The sequence below is a fragment of the Canis aureus genome, chromosome 34, assembly GCF_053574225.1.
Source record: "Canis aureus isolate CA01 chromosome 34, VMU_Caureus_v.1.0, whole genome shotgun sequence".
NCBI classification, from domain to species: domain Eukaryota; kingdom Metazoa; phylum Chordata; class Mammalia; order Carnivora; family Canidae; genus Canis; species Canis aureus.
Window position 1 is genome coordinate 28978230 of NC_135644.1, and position 14457 is coordinate 28992686.

A 14457-nucleotide genomic window follows, 5' to 3' on the forward strand; every position below is an offset into this window, starting at 1 on the left:
TGTATTTTATTTATATTTGTTCTTGAAATTCTGACTATTCCAACCACCTTAGCTTAATTTTCTAACTCTAAGCTTAAACGGCAAAGTGTTAAGAGTTAAAGAAAACTTAAATTCCAAAACACTTTAAAATGCACTAATGAGAACTTTAAGTAAACTATTCATACTTATTGCAAATTTTCTCCCTCCTTTTTTTTTTTTAAGATTTTATTTATTTATTCGTGAGAACACAGAGAGAGAGAGGCAGAGACACAGGCAGAGGGAGAAGCAGGCTCCATGCAGGGAGCCCAATGTGGGACTCGATCCCAGGTCTCCAGGATTGGGCCTTAGGTTGAAGGCGGCACCAAACTGCCAAGCCACCCGGGCTGTCCTCTCTCCCTCCTTTTAGAAGGAGGGCACTGGGGCCCTGGGTGGCTCAGTGGTTGAGCGTCTGCCTTTGGCTCAGGGCATGACCCCAGGGTCCTGGGATCAAGTCCCACATCTGCTTCCCGCAGGGAGCCTGCTTCTCCCTCTGCCTATGTCTCTGCCTCTCTCTGTATCTCTCATGAATAAATAAATAAAATCTTAAAATAAAATAAAATAAAAAGGAGGGTACTTGTGATGAGCTCCAGGTATTGCATGGAAGTGATGAATCACTAAATTCTGTGCTTGCAACTGTTACAGTGTATGTTAACTAATTGGAATTTAAATAAAAACTTGAGTAAAAAGGATTTTTGTTACTTCAAATATTTTATTAATTTTGGGGGGGCAGGTCACAAATATCTTTTAAACTTTTTAATGCAATCATATTACATGGTTGTTAGGTGTAAGTACCCAGTAACACCTGAAAACAATAATAACAATATTGACAATAATAATAAAAATATAGTTAAATCAGTAACAATAACAAAGTTCTCAAATACATAAATCAACACATTGGCAAAGATAAAAGAAAAATTAGAAAAATCTACAATTACAATTGGAGACAAACAACAATCTCTAAGTAATTGTGTAAGTAGATTAGAAAATAATAAATTGAACAACAACATCAATTAAGTTAACCTTAGGGATGTTTATACAGTCAAGTAGCCAAAAACAGTAAAATACTATATTTTTCTCACATTTGAATACCGTACTAATATTGACCATACGCTGGGCCATAAAACAATATTAAATGTATTTCAAAAAATCAAAGTCATTCAGAGCATGTTTACCCACTACAATGATATATTTTTTATTTTTATTTTTTAAAATTTTTTTACATTCAGACACACAATATTTTATTAGTTTTAGAGGCAGAGGTCAGTGATTCATCAGCCTTATATAATATCCAGTGCTCATTACATCACGTGCCCCCCTTAATGTCTGTCACCCAGTTACCCCAAACCCCCACCCACTTCCCCTCCAACTCTTAGTTTGTTTCCTATGATTAGTGGTCTCTCATGGTTTGTCTCCCTCTCTGATTTTGTCTTGTTTTATTTTTTCCTCTCTTCTCCTATGATCCTCTGTCTTGCTTCTTAAATCCCATATATGAGTGAGATGATGTAATTGACTTATTTCACTTATCATCATACCCTCTCCTCTAATTCCATCCACATCATTGAAAATTTCAAGATTTAACTTTTGGATGGCTAAGTAGTATTCCGTTGTGTGTGTGTGTGTGTGTATCCATTCATCTTTATCCATTTATCTGTCTATAAACGTCTGGGATCTTTCCACATTTCCACAGTTTGGCTATTTCACTAAAATGGTATTTAATTATAAATCATAATATAATATTAAGGGCATAAAAACCACACTGCTTATTGAGTAACCAAAGGGTTACTTGTGTTTTTAAAAGTTAATAGAGAAAGTAAAAGAGAAAATCACAACGAATCTAGAATATAAATGATTAAGTGATACTAAAAACATAATGTATCAGAATTCATGGGCAGCAGCCAAAGCAGCCTTCAGAGGTCACTTTCTGTATCAAAATGTTCTCACAGTCTTCCAACATCTTTGACAACTCTTTCTTGCTCTCCTCTGATGGCATTTCCCTCTCTCCTATATTCTTCGTATATCTTGGTATGTTTCAAGCCTCTATCCTAATCTCTCTTTTTTCTTATACTATGCAATCTCTAGAAGATCCTGCACATCTTGAATTACTAATGATTATTATTACGTCATTTACAATACAACTACCTCGGCACTAAACCTGACAGCCATTTATATATTTCAGATATGATTGTTCATAGATCCTCAAACTCAATTTATAATTAAACTTGATTTCACCATCTCTTTCGTATTATTTCTCTTCTTGTGTTATTTTTATCCATTAAAATCCTTTTCATAAAGCTGAGAGTCAATTTTAATTGTTGTTCCTTACATTCATTCATTCTCCTCATAAATTAACCTCCAGATTAAAGTCAGGGTGATAATTCTAAAAATGTAAATCTGATCATAATTCTTCTCTACTTCTGTTATCATCAAAGTCCTAGTAAAAATAATTGATCATTTTTAGACAGGTCTTGAGATTTTTTCTAATTTAAAGACAAGTAAAGACTTGAAGTGTTTAAACAGAAATAAGTAAACCTATGCAATATCAAATGACAAAAGACAACAAAGAAAATTTATTTTGAAAGGAGTTTATTCATGTGTAAATATTATAGAAATATTTAATGGAGCAATAGCCCAGGAGATATACCCTATGTCTTCTCAAAATTTGTTTGACAATTTAATACAGTCGACTAATACATAAATCAAAACTGAAAAATAGAAAATCTTGCTGTTAAAAAACAACTTTGAATAAATTTGTAAAGGATCAAAAGAGTAAATGTGTGCTAAATATAGTATAGATAATATACATAATATTATATATAATACACTATATAATATCCAGAGATCATTTAACTAAAAAATAAGATGTAGATAAAAATATATACAAAAATTTTTGATAAAACATTCCAAGCTGGTATCAAAAAATATATATATATGTTATACACTGAGCTAGCCACAATTCCCATGTCCCTTTGGAAGGACTTATAGCCTCTTCCCACAGTCTCTAGCTGTCAGCTCTTTCAGGGTTTACCTCAACTGCAGAGAAGACCAACTCCTCAGGGCTCACACTTCTTTGGGTGACTCATATCCCACAGCTGATGAAGAAGAGGGTTTCAGGGCAGCCCTTTTGATACCACACAGGACAGCTGGGGTGTGTCATGTATGCTCCAGTGTTCCACATGGAGTTACCTGAGGTGTTTAAAATTTTCATGGCAGTTCCATTTCTCTCAGTCCTGCCTCCCACCTTCTCTTCCACAGGTGTGGATCCCTAAGAAAGTCTGTATTAACATCCAATTGCAGGAAACTCAATCTACAAATATTCTTCATGGTTATGAGGAGATGAAGGACTTTCTCATTTTATATAGTACTGATCCATTCTACAATGAGCATGTTTTCTGCTTTTCCTTTTCACGTGTAATCCTATAAAGGAATTACATTACTCACATTCTTTTATCATCATGCAAAGGTTTGGAAATTATAAACTAAACTTTAAGCAGCAAAGGAAAATCTAGCTACTTAATTAAAATGACCAATTCTACTTGAAACTTTGAACAGAAAGAAATCAAAATTACAACTAAGAGGTATTTGGAAAATAACTATAATGAGCATGTTTTCTATGAAAACTTATGACCATTGTCTCAAAGGTTTACCTCGTGAGCAAAAATGCTATCATTTTTAAAAAGCATAACTAGAAAATAATCAATTAAACATCCAATCCATAGAGTTAGGCAGAAAAACTCTAAAAAATAAGAAGAAGAAATTAATTATGGAAAAATGAAACTACCAAATCAGATAAAAAGAGAAAAAATAATTATAGACATAAATGTGCCCAACATGTAGCTATATAGTACATGGATAAATATCATTAAGAAAAAAAAATGGCAAAAATATTTACAAGCATGTGATTTAGGCACGTAAAAAAGATTATTACTATATATGAAAGTGATTTTAAACAATTAACTTGTAACTACATGCTAATAAATGTAGCAAGCTATAAGGAATTAATGAAGTTGAGAAAATATAAATTATCAAAATTAATCTGAGAGAATGAGTACATAAATTGCCTTAGAAGAAATTGACAAATATTTGAATTTGCAAATAATTATATTCAGAAATTATACTGATTTTAGATGTTTTCATGAGGTGATTTGTGGCTGATTTTTAAGGAATAAATAATCTACATGTCAGTTAGGTCCTGCATATTCTATAGCCTTATTGAAAGGAGTTCATTAATTAATTTTAAGATGCTTTTATGGCCTTAATATAAAAAAATCTGATCGGGGAAAGAAAGGTGGGGGGAAAGACTGACAAGTACCATTTATAACTATATGTTTATTGAGCATTCTAGCTTCTATGCTAAGGACTGTACATGCATTATACCATTTAACACGCTCAACCATCTGAAAGCGTAGGTTATTTTATTATCTCCACATTACACCAAAAGTACTAAGGCTGAGCTGGTTTGGACCAGTTGCCTAAGATTACAAACTAACCTAAGATGCCAATGGGATACAAATTCAGATTTTTCAAGGCTTAAACTATGAATCCCTGTAGTCTGACTCAAAATATCATAAGTATGATATTAGAAGAATATCATCAAATAGAGTCTCAAAACTGATAAAACTGCTAAATGTGCTATTTTCTAAAAAAGAAAAAATAATTCAATATTCTAATATCTATGTATATGGTTTTTCACATCGATAGTTCAAAAGGGAGAAATATATTAACTCCTCAATATATGCTAAGAAGGTTATCAGAAATATTTGAAATGCTTTTCTAATTATACAAAAATGCTACTGTTCTATAAAGCTATGACTCGTCAAATTTGAGCTCTAAATATTAGTTTATTTTAAACCATGGGTTTTCTAACACTTGGCACAATAGCTCATTATTATTATTTGCTTATATCAGACAACATTTCCTATAATGACAAAACATAAGTGCAATTCCTGTTAAAATTCATAATCTTTATATTCCCATATCTGTTGTTTAATATCTTACCAATACATCAAAGAAAAAGAAAAAAGCTATAATAAGGGAAAGAATTATCATTATTTGCAGAGAAGATAATTCTTATTTTAGCAAAGTAAATCCACTAAACAATTGTTATACCAATTAAGAGAGTTCAATAAGATGACAAGTAAAAAAATAAATATTCAAAAATTAAGAGTTTCTTAATGAAAGCAATAACCATATAGAAATATAGTGAAAATGTTTCTGCCATAGCGAAAAGAAAATCTGAATATTCAAAATAATAATCATGTGCAGGTTCTAGAAATCATGTGCATGGTTTCTAGAAAACCATGAAATTTTAAAGGGAAAATATATATAGAGAGAAATGACACTAATCAATGAATGAAATATTGATGCTGATCACTATTGACAGGGAGTCAATGCATGGGAAATGAGTTCATGAAACGTCTTATATATAGTAGAACTCAACAAATATCACACACAGTGGAGAAATCTAGTACCGCCTATACTGTCAAGATCATTAAAAAAATTCTTCCTCGAGTTGGAAAAATAAAAGTATATTGAATACAACCTTTGCATTAGAAAATGCTCAGGCAGATATGTGAGGAAGAAAAGGAAACTTTTTGTTATCGTGTTTGTATTTGTTGCTGAGGTAAAAAGACACCAGTGATTTTCTTCTAATCTATTCTTTAAAGCCTTTGCATTCTCCCAGAGTAAAATAAGAATTCAAATGACACTCTGGCATATGACACTGCCTCATTTTTTTTCTTAAAGATGTTATTTATTTATTCATGAGAGACACACAGAGAGAGAGAGGCAGAGACACAGGCAGAGAGAGAGGGAGGCTCCCTGTGAGGAGCCTGATGCGGGACTCGATCCCAGGACCCTGGGCTCACGCCCTGAGCGGAGGCAGATGCTCACCCACTGAGCCACCCAGACACCTCAACGTGGCCTCATTTGATACTTGGAATCTGTTTTGAGATTTAGCTGCAGGTGTTTTTTTTTGTTTTGTTTTGTTTTTTTTGTTTTGTTTTGTTTTAAAGTAAGGTGTAAGGTAAGTTACAAGAAAGAAAGAAAGAAAGAAGAAAGAAAGAAAGAAAGAAAGAAAGAAAGAAAGAAAGAAAGAAAGAAAGAAAGAGAAAGAAAGAGGAAGGAAGGAAGGAAGGAAGGAAGGAAGGAAGGAAGGAAGGAGGGAAGGAAGGAAGGAAGGAAGGAAGGAAGGAAGGAAGGAAGGAAGAAAGAAAAAGAAAGAAAGAAAGAAGAAAGAAAGAAAGAAAGAAAGAAAGAAAGAAAGAAAGAAAGAACAAAGGAAGGAAGGAAGGGAGGGAGGGAAGGAAGGAAGGAAGGAAGGGAGGGAGGGAGGGAGGGAGGGAGAAAGAAAGAAAAGAAAGAAAGAAAGAAAGAAAAAACAAATTGTATCCCGGGGCGGGGGGAGGGGGGTCTTTTATTTTGATTTTCCTTTTTTAGTTCCGAACATTTTTTCCTCTTAACCAAGACGTCCATAGAATGGTGCTAAATTCAGGTCACACTCTACGTAGGGCCCCGTGCGAGGAGCCGGGCAACATTCTTAGGCTTTTCTCCCCGTTACCAGTAAAAGCCCAGGGCCTCGCACACACCGGAGTTCAGTAAGCAGTTCTGGAGGAGGTGCAGCTCGAAGAAAGTCATGATTCGCCTGGATCGTGTTACGCAACAGGGAAGGAAACGGAAGAACGCACGCGGCCGGGGACGGGCCGTCGCGGGGCCGCGCACGGGGCGAGCGAGCGTCGGTTTCGGGGAGAGTCAGCCCCGGCTGAGGGCGGAGCAGGCCGTGAGGGCGGCAGGCCGGGGGCGACGAAGGCCTGTAGTTGACTGAAGCGAAGCGGGACACTTCGTCACGTCGTGAGGGTCGCCGGTTTTCTGTGTGGGGGTTAACCTCGAGGGCTCACGGTGCAACTAAGGAAATTCGTTGGGAGGCGACTGGAAAGACTTTAGGCCCGACTTCGTGCTGGCCCGGGCCAGAGCGTCAGCGGCGCGGCGCTCGGCCCCCGTCGGACGTCACGTCACGCAAGAGCCCGCGGAGCGGCGCGGACGCCCCAACCCCCCGGGCCTCTCGTCAGGCGCACGACGGTCCGCAAGTTCCTGCCGGCGCGGCCCCGGCGCTCCCCCGACTTCCGGTTACTTTCTGCACGGGGGCCCTCCTGTGCGTCGGGCCTGCTCGCGGTGTGACGTCCTCACAGAAGGCTGCCAGAACAGGGCTCAGATAGACTTGCATTATTTCACTCTTGCCTTGCTTCTTCTTTTTTTTTTTTTTTTTTTTAAGATTTTACTTATTTATTCATGAGAGACAGAAAGAGAGGCCGAGACCCTGGCAGAGGGAGAAGCAGCCTCCATGCAGGGAGCCCGACGCGGGGTCACGCCCTGGGCCGACCGCAGACGCTCAACCGCTGAGCCCCCAGGCGTCCGTTGCCCTGACTTTCTTCACTTCATAGCCTTTATCAATATCCATTTTTTAGATTATTTTTATTCTCCCTTTCCACTTTTAAAACATAAACATAAAAGAAAATATCCTATTTGGAAATAAAGAAAAACTCATTCCAGCTTGACATGAAAATTGCTGTAGATGTTAATGATGTGACTTTACTGGGAAAAAGGTCTAAAATCTCAGAAATGCTAATTGAATTCTACAGTCATTTACAATTTGTGTTCTGTATCTTGTTCATTATGTTGTTTTCCATCAATTTGATAATTACATTTAATCATAAATATAAGAAAAATTACTAAACCTACATGTAGCTTCCCTCACATTTACCATTTCATCACATTAAAAAAAAGAAATTTCTATTAAAAAAGGAGGTACCGAATCATGAGATCCACTACATTAGTGATCTAATATTGTCAATGTCTTCTTAGCACTGAGTATGTTCCTGGTCCCTAAATTAATTCAAGCAGTTTACTGAAGACCTTGGGGCCCCTGGGAGGCTCAGTCCACTGTGGCCTTCAGCTCAGGTTGTGACCCAGAGACCTGGAGCGTCTGGTGGGCCTCCCTGCTCTCCCTCTGGGCATCCCCACACCCCCCAATGTGGTCTTTCTTTCTTGCTCTCTCTCCCCCTCCGTTTTTCAAATAAATAAATAAAATCTTAAGGAAAAAAAGAAGTTTACTGAAGACCTTATATATACAAAGCGACACAATTCAATTAGACATTTTTCTTGCCTTCAGAAAACTTTTAGTATTTTGCTATCAATTTCAGAATGGACATCTTAACAATATTGAGACTTTTCATCTATAACCACAATGTTTCTTCATTTATTTAATTTTTTAATCAGTGTTCCAGATATGGATCTTGGACATACATCTTAGATTTATACTTAAGTGTTTCATGGTTTTGATGCTATTTTAAATGGTACTTTTTCCAAAGTTCCTTGAATTTCCCATTCTTTTCCTATTCATATATTGCAATGCAATTGATTTTTGTATATTGTCATTATATCCTATGACTTTGCTTAATTTACATTAAATTTTTTGTAGATTCTCTGGAATTTTCTAGAAAGTCCCATCAATCTAAAAATTAAGACAATTTATTTCTTGTTTCCAATCCATATGAATTTCATTCATTTTTCCTATCTATTCCATTGTTAGAATCCCGAATATGATGTTGAATAGCGGTGGTAAGAAAAGATTTCCTTTCTTTATTCCATGTCTTAGGGTAAAAAAAAAAAAAAGCAGTATTTGAATAATGAAATATAATGTTAACTCTAGTTGTTTTGTAGATGCACTTTGTATAGATAAGTATTTTCCGTTATATGCTATGGATATTGTGACTTACAATTGATTGGTTTATGGACATTGAACTGGCCTTGGATTTTCAGGATAAACCCCACTTATCATGAAATATTTTTTCTGTTTACATATTATTGGATTCATTTGCTGGTAGATTGTCAAGTGTCTTTGTATGTATGTTCTTAAGAAATAATGGTCTACAATTTTCTTCTTGCCTTTGCTTTTCGTAGCAAAGTGATGCTGGTGTCATAAAATAAGTAGTAAATAGTCACTTCTCTATTTTTCAAGAGATTGATACTATTTCTTCCTTAAATGTTTGGAAGAAATTAACGGTTGAGCCATGTTGTCCTGATATTTTCTCTGTTGGAAGACTCTTAGCTACAAATTCAAATCCACAAATAACAGAACAGTTCAGGTTATATATTTCTTCTGTAGTTACGTTTTGATGGAGACTTTCAGGATTTTATCCATTCCCTTAAAATTCTTGAATTTATAAGCTTAAGGTTATCTATAATATTCCCTTACTGCCTTTTTATTGTCTATTAGATCTGTAAGGATGTCCCGGTTAAATTGCCAGTATTGGTAATTTTGACACATTTTCTCTCTGTCACTTGTTCTCTGTCAATCTCTCTGTGCTTGGTCAATGCTGGCTAGAAGTCTATTAATTTTATTGAACGTTTCAAAGAACTAGCTTTTGACTTGGCATTTTCTGTTGAAGTTTTGTTTTCAATTTTATTGATATATAATCATATGTTAATTATTTCCTTTCTTCTGCTTGCTTTGTATTTAGTATTTGTTTCTAGTTTCTTAAGGTGGAATGTTAGATCGAGATGATTTGAAATCCTCCTTGTGTAATTCATTGTATAGTTTCTATTTTTATTTGTACTAATTATATAATAATATATTTCATATATAATTATTATTTTATAATAAATTATAATATGTTCTATAATATTCATATTATAGTTATAATGTTCAATTTAATTAATTTTCCTGCTAAGCACTGCTTTAGCTGCCTCCCTTAAATTTTGAAGTTTTTTTTTTTTTTTTTTTTTTTTTTTTAGGATTTTATTTATTCATTTGAGAGAGAGAATGCATGAGCAGGAAGGGCAGAGGGAGTAGGAGAAGCAGACTCTCTGCCAAGCAGAGAGCCTGAAGTGGGGCTCAATCCCAGGACCCCAAGATCACAACCCAAGCTGAAGGCAGACACTTAACTGACTGAGCCACCTGGATGCCCTGATATGTATTTTTTGGGGGGGGGGTATTAAATGTTTTATTTATTGTTATTAAAATGTTTTCATAATTTAGTAGACAAAAAATGTTATCTTATTGTTTCAATTTGCATTGCTTTGATTTTTGGTAAGGTTGAGCATTTTTCCTAACTTAAGAGTTTTATTTCCTTTTTTTTTAAATTTATTTTTTATTGGTGTTCAATTTACTAACATACAGAATAACCCCCAGTGCCCATCACCCCTTCACTCCCACCCCCCGCCTTCCTCCCCTTCTACCACCCCTAGTTCGTTTCCCAGAGTTAGCAGTCTTTACGTTCTGTCTCCCTTTCTGATATTTCCCACACATTTCTTCTCCCTTCCCTTATATTCCCTTTCACTATTATTTATATTCCCCAAATGAATGAGAACATATAATGTTTGTCCTTTTCTGATTGGCTTACTTCACTCAGCATAATACCCTCCAGTTCCATCCATGTTGAAGCAAATGGTGGGTATTTGTCATTTCTAATAGCTGAGTAATATGTATTTTTTAATGCATTTTAATTTTCATTCAATGAAAAATGTTTCTACTTTCTCTGGTGAATTGATCTCTGACCCATTTTTTTTTAATTAAAAAGATATGTTGCTTAATTTCCAAATAACTTAGGGTTTTCCCACTATCTTTCTGTTAATGATTTTCTCTTTAACTCTCTTATTTTGTGGGGGAGAGGGACAGAGGCAGAAAGAGAGAGAGAATCTTAAGCAGGCTCCACATCCAGGACAGAGCCCAAGGTGGGGCTCAATCTCACAATGCTGAGATCATGACCTGAGTTGACATCAACAGTCAGACGCTTAAGAACCACCCAGGCATCTCCATACTCTAATTCCTTTTTCATTAAAAAATAGAATCTATATGATATCAATATATATTAATTTCCTTGAAGTTTATTTTATTGCCTAGCATATAGCTACCTTGGTGAATGTTTCACATGGTCCTGAAAAGAACACCTGTCCTGCTGTTTCTCTTTAATTCTCTATTAGGCCAATTTGATTTATACTGGTTTTGTCTTTTTTTTGGGGGGGGGGGGGCGGTTCTTTTATGTCTTTCCTGATTTTCTATCTACTGTTTCTATTTATTATTGAGAGAGAAGTATCGATATCTCAAAACATAATTTTGAAATTCTCTGTAGATCCCCCCCCTCCATTTCTATCATTTTTTGATGTGTTTTGATGTTTTGCGAGGCAGTACATTCACACTTAGGATTGTTACACCTTCTTGGTGAATTCATCCCTTTTGTCGTCATGGAATGTCCCTCTTCATCCCAGATACTAAATCTTATTTTTAAGTAATAAGTCCTATTTTAAAGTCTGCTTTATCTATCCGCAATCACTACAAGTTTTTTTTTAATAAATGTTTATACAATAAGTATTTTTCATGCCTTTATTTTTAACCTCTCTACATTTCCATATTTAAAATATACTTCTTGAACTCAGCATGTTGTTAATCTACCCTTCTTCTAATAATCTAACAATCTCTTTCTTTTAATCTGTTTGCTTAGCTTATTTACATCTAATTTACTATTATGATTGGATCTAAATCTATCAACTTCCTACTTGTTTTTTTGTTTGTTTGATTATTTTCTCCTTTCTTTTTAGGCCAGTTTTAATGTAACTGAGTATTTTTTTGCAGTTCTATAGAAAGTATAATACATTCCTAGTGCATTTACAAAAGGCCAGCTCTTTTAGGTAAATAAACAATAAGATAAAATACTTTAATTTTCCCAACTATCAGGAAATCTTCATTTCTTTGTATGGATTTGTTTCTGCATGGCACTGTAGTCCTTTATGTCTAAAAAACTTCCTTTAAAATTTTTGTGATGCAGTATAATGCAGTATAAATTTCTTCATTTGAAGGGGAAATCAGCAATATGAAGAAATTTACATTATTAAGGAGGTCTGTACCAGGAAGTGAGCTATTATCAGAGAAGATAACTTTTACCCAAAAACTCACCTGGGTAACAGAGCAACTCTTGTTTTCTCTTTTTTTTTTTTTTTTTTTTTTTTTAAGATTTTATTTATTTATTCATGAGAGACCCAGAGAGAGGCAGAGACACAGGCAGAGGGAGAAGCAGGCTCCACACAGGGAACCCCATGTGGGACTCAATCCCAGGACTCCAGGATCACACCCTGGGTCAAAGGCAGGTGCTAAACTGCTGAGCCACCCAGGGATCCCCCAGAGCATTTTGTTTACCAAACATTTCCTTCTCTCACCTACCAGTGTATTTAATACCACAACCACAGAAGGCCCAAACCCCTATCTCTTCCTTAGTTGAGAATGGTGTATAAATCGGAATGGTGTGGGTGATTTTGAGTCTCAAATTTTTGTGGAACTCCCATAGGTACGTAATTAAAATAGGCTGTTTTCTCCTGTGAATCTTGTTTGTCAATTTAATTCTTAGATGAGCCACAGATCCTCTTCCTCTTTCTCTGGTATAATCATGCACTTAGAGTGTGGACTGTTTGCTGGAGGATGTTTCTCAGTATTGCTCCTTTAAGAGCTCTGAGACCTCTTCTGGGTACTTGCATCTCAGAGACGATCTCTATCCCAGGTCTTGCCCCTCTCTGGGGAGACCAACCTAGCTTGTAACTCTGCTACCTAACCTCCTGCTTGGGGGTGGGGTCTCTGCTGGTCCAATTCAGACCAGTCTTAGGTAGACCTGTGCCACAGTGACACAAGACATCCAATAGTTTACACTTAGGACAATTTCATTCTGTTTTTTCAAAAAAGAAAAAAAAATAGGAATTTTTACTTAACTTTTCCCCAGGGACCACAGGTCTTCAACAACTCCGTGGGGCTCAACTTCGTGGGGCTGACCAGGTTTGCTGCTAGTTCCTCACTAGCGTAGCTGAATAGCTTTGCTCCTTAAGAGGAAAGAGGCCTGAAGGGGCTTCAGCCTCTCCTCTCTCACAGATCTGAAATTCTTAAGGTAGTTTTTTTCCAACTTCTTGCCCTGCCCTAATCTTTTTCTTATGCACCCCGGAAGATCAGTAGAGAAGATCCCACTAGTGGATGTGAACTCCGCTTATGTCTGCTGCTCCCAGGGATTCTAGGACTGTAATCTCATGCTCTCCCGCATTCATCATTTATCCATTCATTAGAGATTTTAGGTGAATTCTTTTCCCTACTTGAAACAAAAGCTCTTCTGATTCTTGCTCCCACAGATACCCACTGTTCTTGCCTCACCTCCCCATGAAGGTGTATCTCTCTTTCATTTGATTTCAGACAACGTGGTAACTTGAGACTTCAGTTTTAGTACGTTCAACAAAAGTTATGATTTTGAGGATTAACTGGCTTTTTCTTTTATTGAGTGACAGCTACACTTTTTAGTTTTCTCCACCTTAGATAGAAACCAGAAGTAGTTTGTTAGCAATGACATACTTCTCACATTAACCAGTTAATGTGTTGATTTCTTTCCTCTTCATTATTTTTTGGATTTCATTTTTTTCTTTTAGTTTCAATTTCCTTCTGTCTGAAGTATATCTTAGTATTTTAATTTTTTTAAAGATTTTATTTATTTATTCAGGAGAGACACACAGAGAGGGGCAGAGATACAGACAGAGGGAGAAGCAGAGTCCCTGTGGGGAGCCTGGTGTGGAATTCGATCCCAGGACAGTAGGATCATGTCCTGAGCCAAAGGCAAATGCTCAACCACTGAGACACCCAGATGACCCAGTATTTTAATTGTTAATAAATTATATGTAACTGATAAAATCTTTCTGTATTCATTTGGATGGCATTGTCAGTTTACAGTTTAGGTAGAGAGATACTTTTAGGTAGTTTATATTTTCTTCCTGACTGTTTTTGTTTTCTCTTTGCCTTTAGCTTATTTTTGTTTTAAGATTTTATTTATTTATTCATGAGAGACACAGAGAGAAGCAGAGACACAGGCAGAGGGAGAAGCAGGCTCCCCGCGGGGAGCCCGATGCAGGGACTCCATTGGATCCCAACCCAGGACTCCAGGATCAAGCCCTGAGCCAAAGGCAGATGCTCAACCACTGAGCCATACCAGGTGCCCTTTCTTTGTCTTTAAAATTAGAAATTCTATTATAATGAACCTAGGGTTTTTTTGGTTTGCTTGCTTATTTGTTGTATTTAACTTGTGCATTTCAGAGCTCAGTGAGTTTTCAGAACAAACCTGAGAACTCCTCTTTTTTGCTTATTTGTTTACATATTGGAAAATTCCCAGCCATTATTTCTTTCTATGTGTCTTCTTCCCAATTTCCCTTTGTCTCTTTCTAGAAGTGTTAAGAAATACATGGTGGATTTTCTCATTCTACTTTTCATGCCTTTAATCCCTCATATTTTCTAGCATTTTTGTCTGAATTCTGTTTCATTTCCTCAAATCTGTTACGCAATTCACTTATTTTCTCTGAATGCATCTATTTTAATCCATCAATTGTATATATTTTAATCCATCTATTGGGTTCTTCTCTTCAGTGAGT

The 14457-nt window shown here is 36.0% G+C and overlaps 1 long non-coding RNA gene across 3 annotated transcripts in view; it reads left to right on the plus strand.

Moving 5' to 3' along the window:
* Positions 1 to 11523: 11523 nt before the first annotated feature.
* Positions 11524 to 14457, plus strand: part of LOC144304456 (uncharacterized) — a 36072-nt gene continuing 33138 nt past the window's right edge. The window contains exon 1 of one of the 3 annotated variants that reach the window (XR_013371363.1): positions 11524 to 14024. This is a non-coding gene — a long non-coding RNA (uncharacterized LOC144304456). The remainder of the gene's footprint in view (positions 14025 to 14457) is intronic. The other 2 variants (XR_013371362.1, XR_013371364.1) reach the window with 2 other exon arrangements.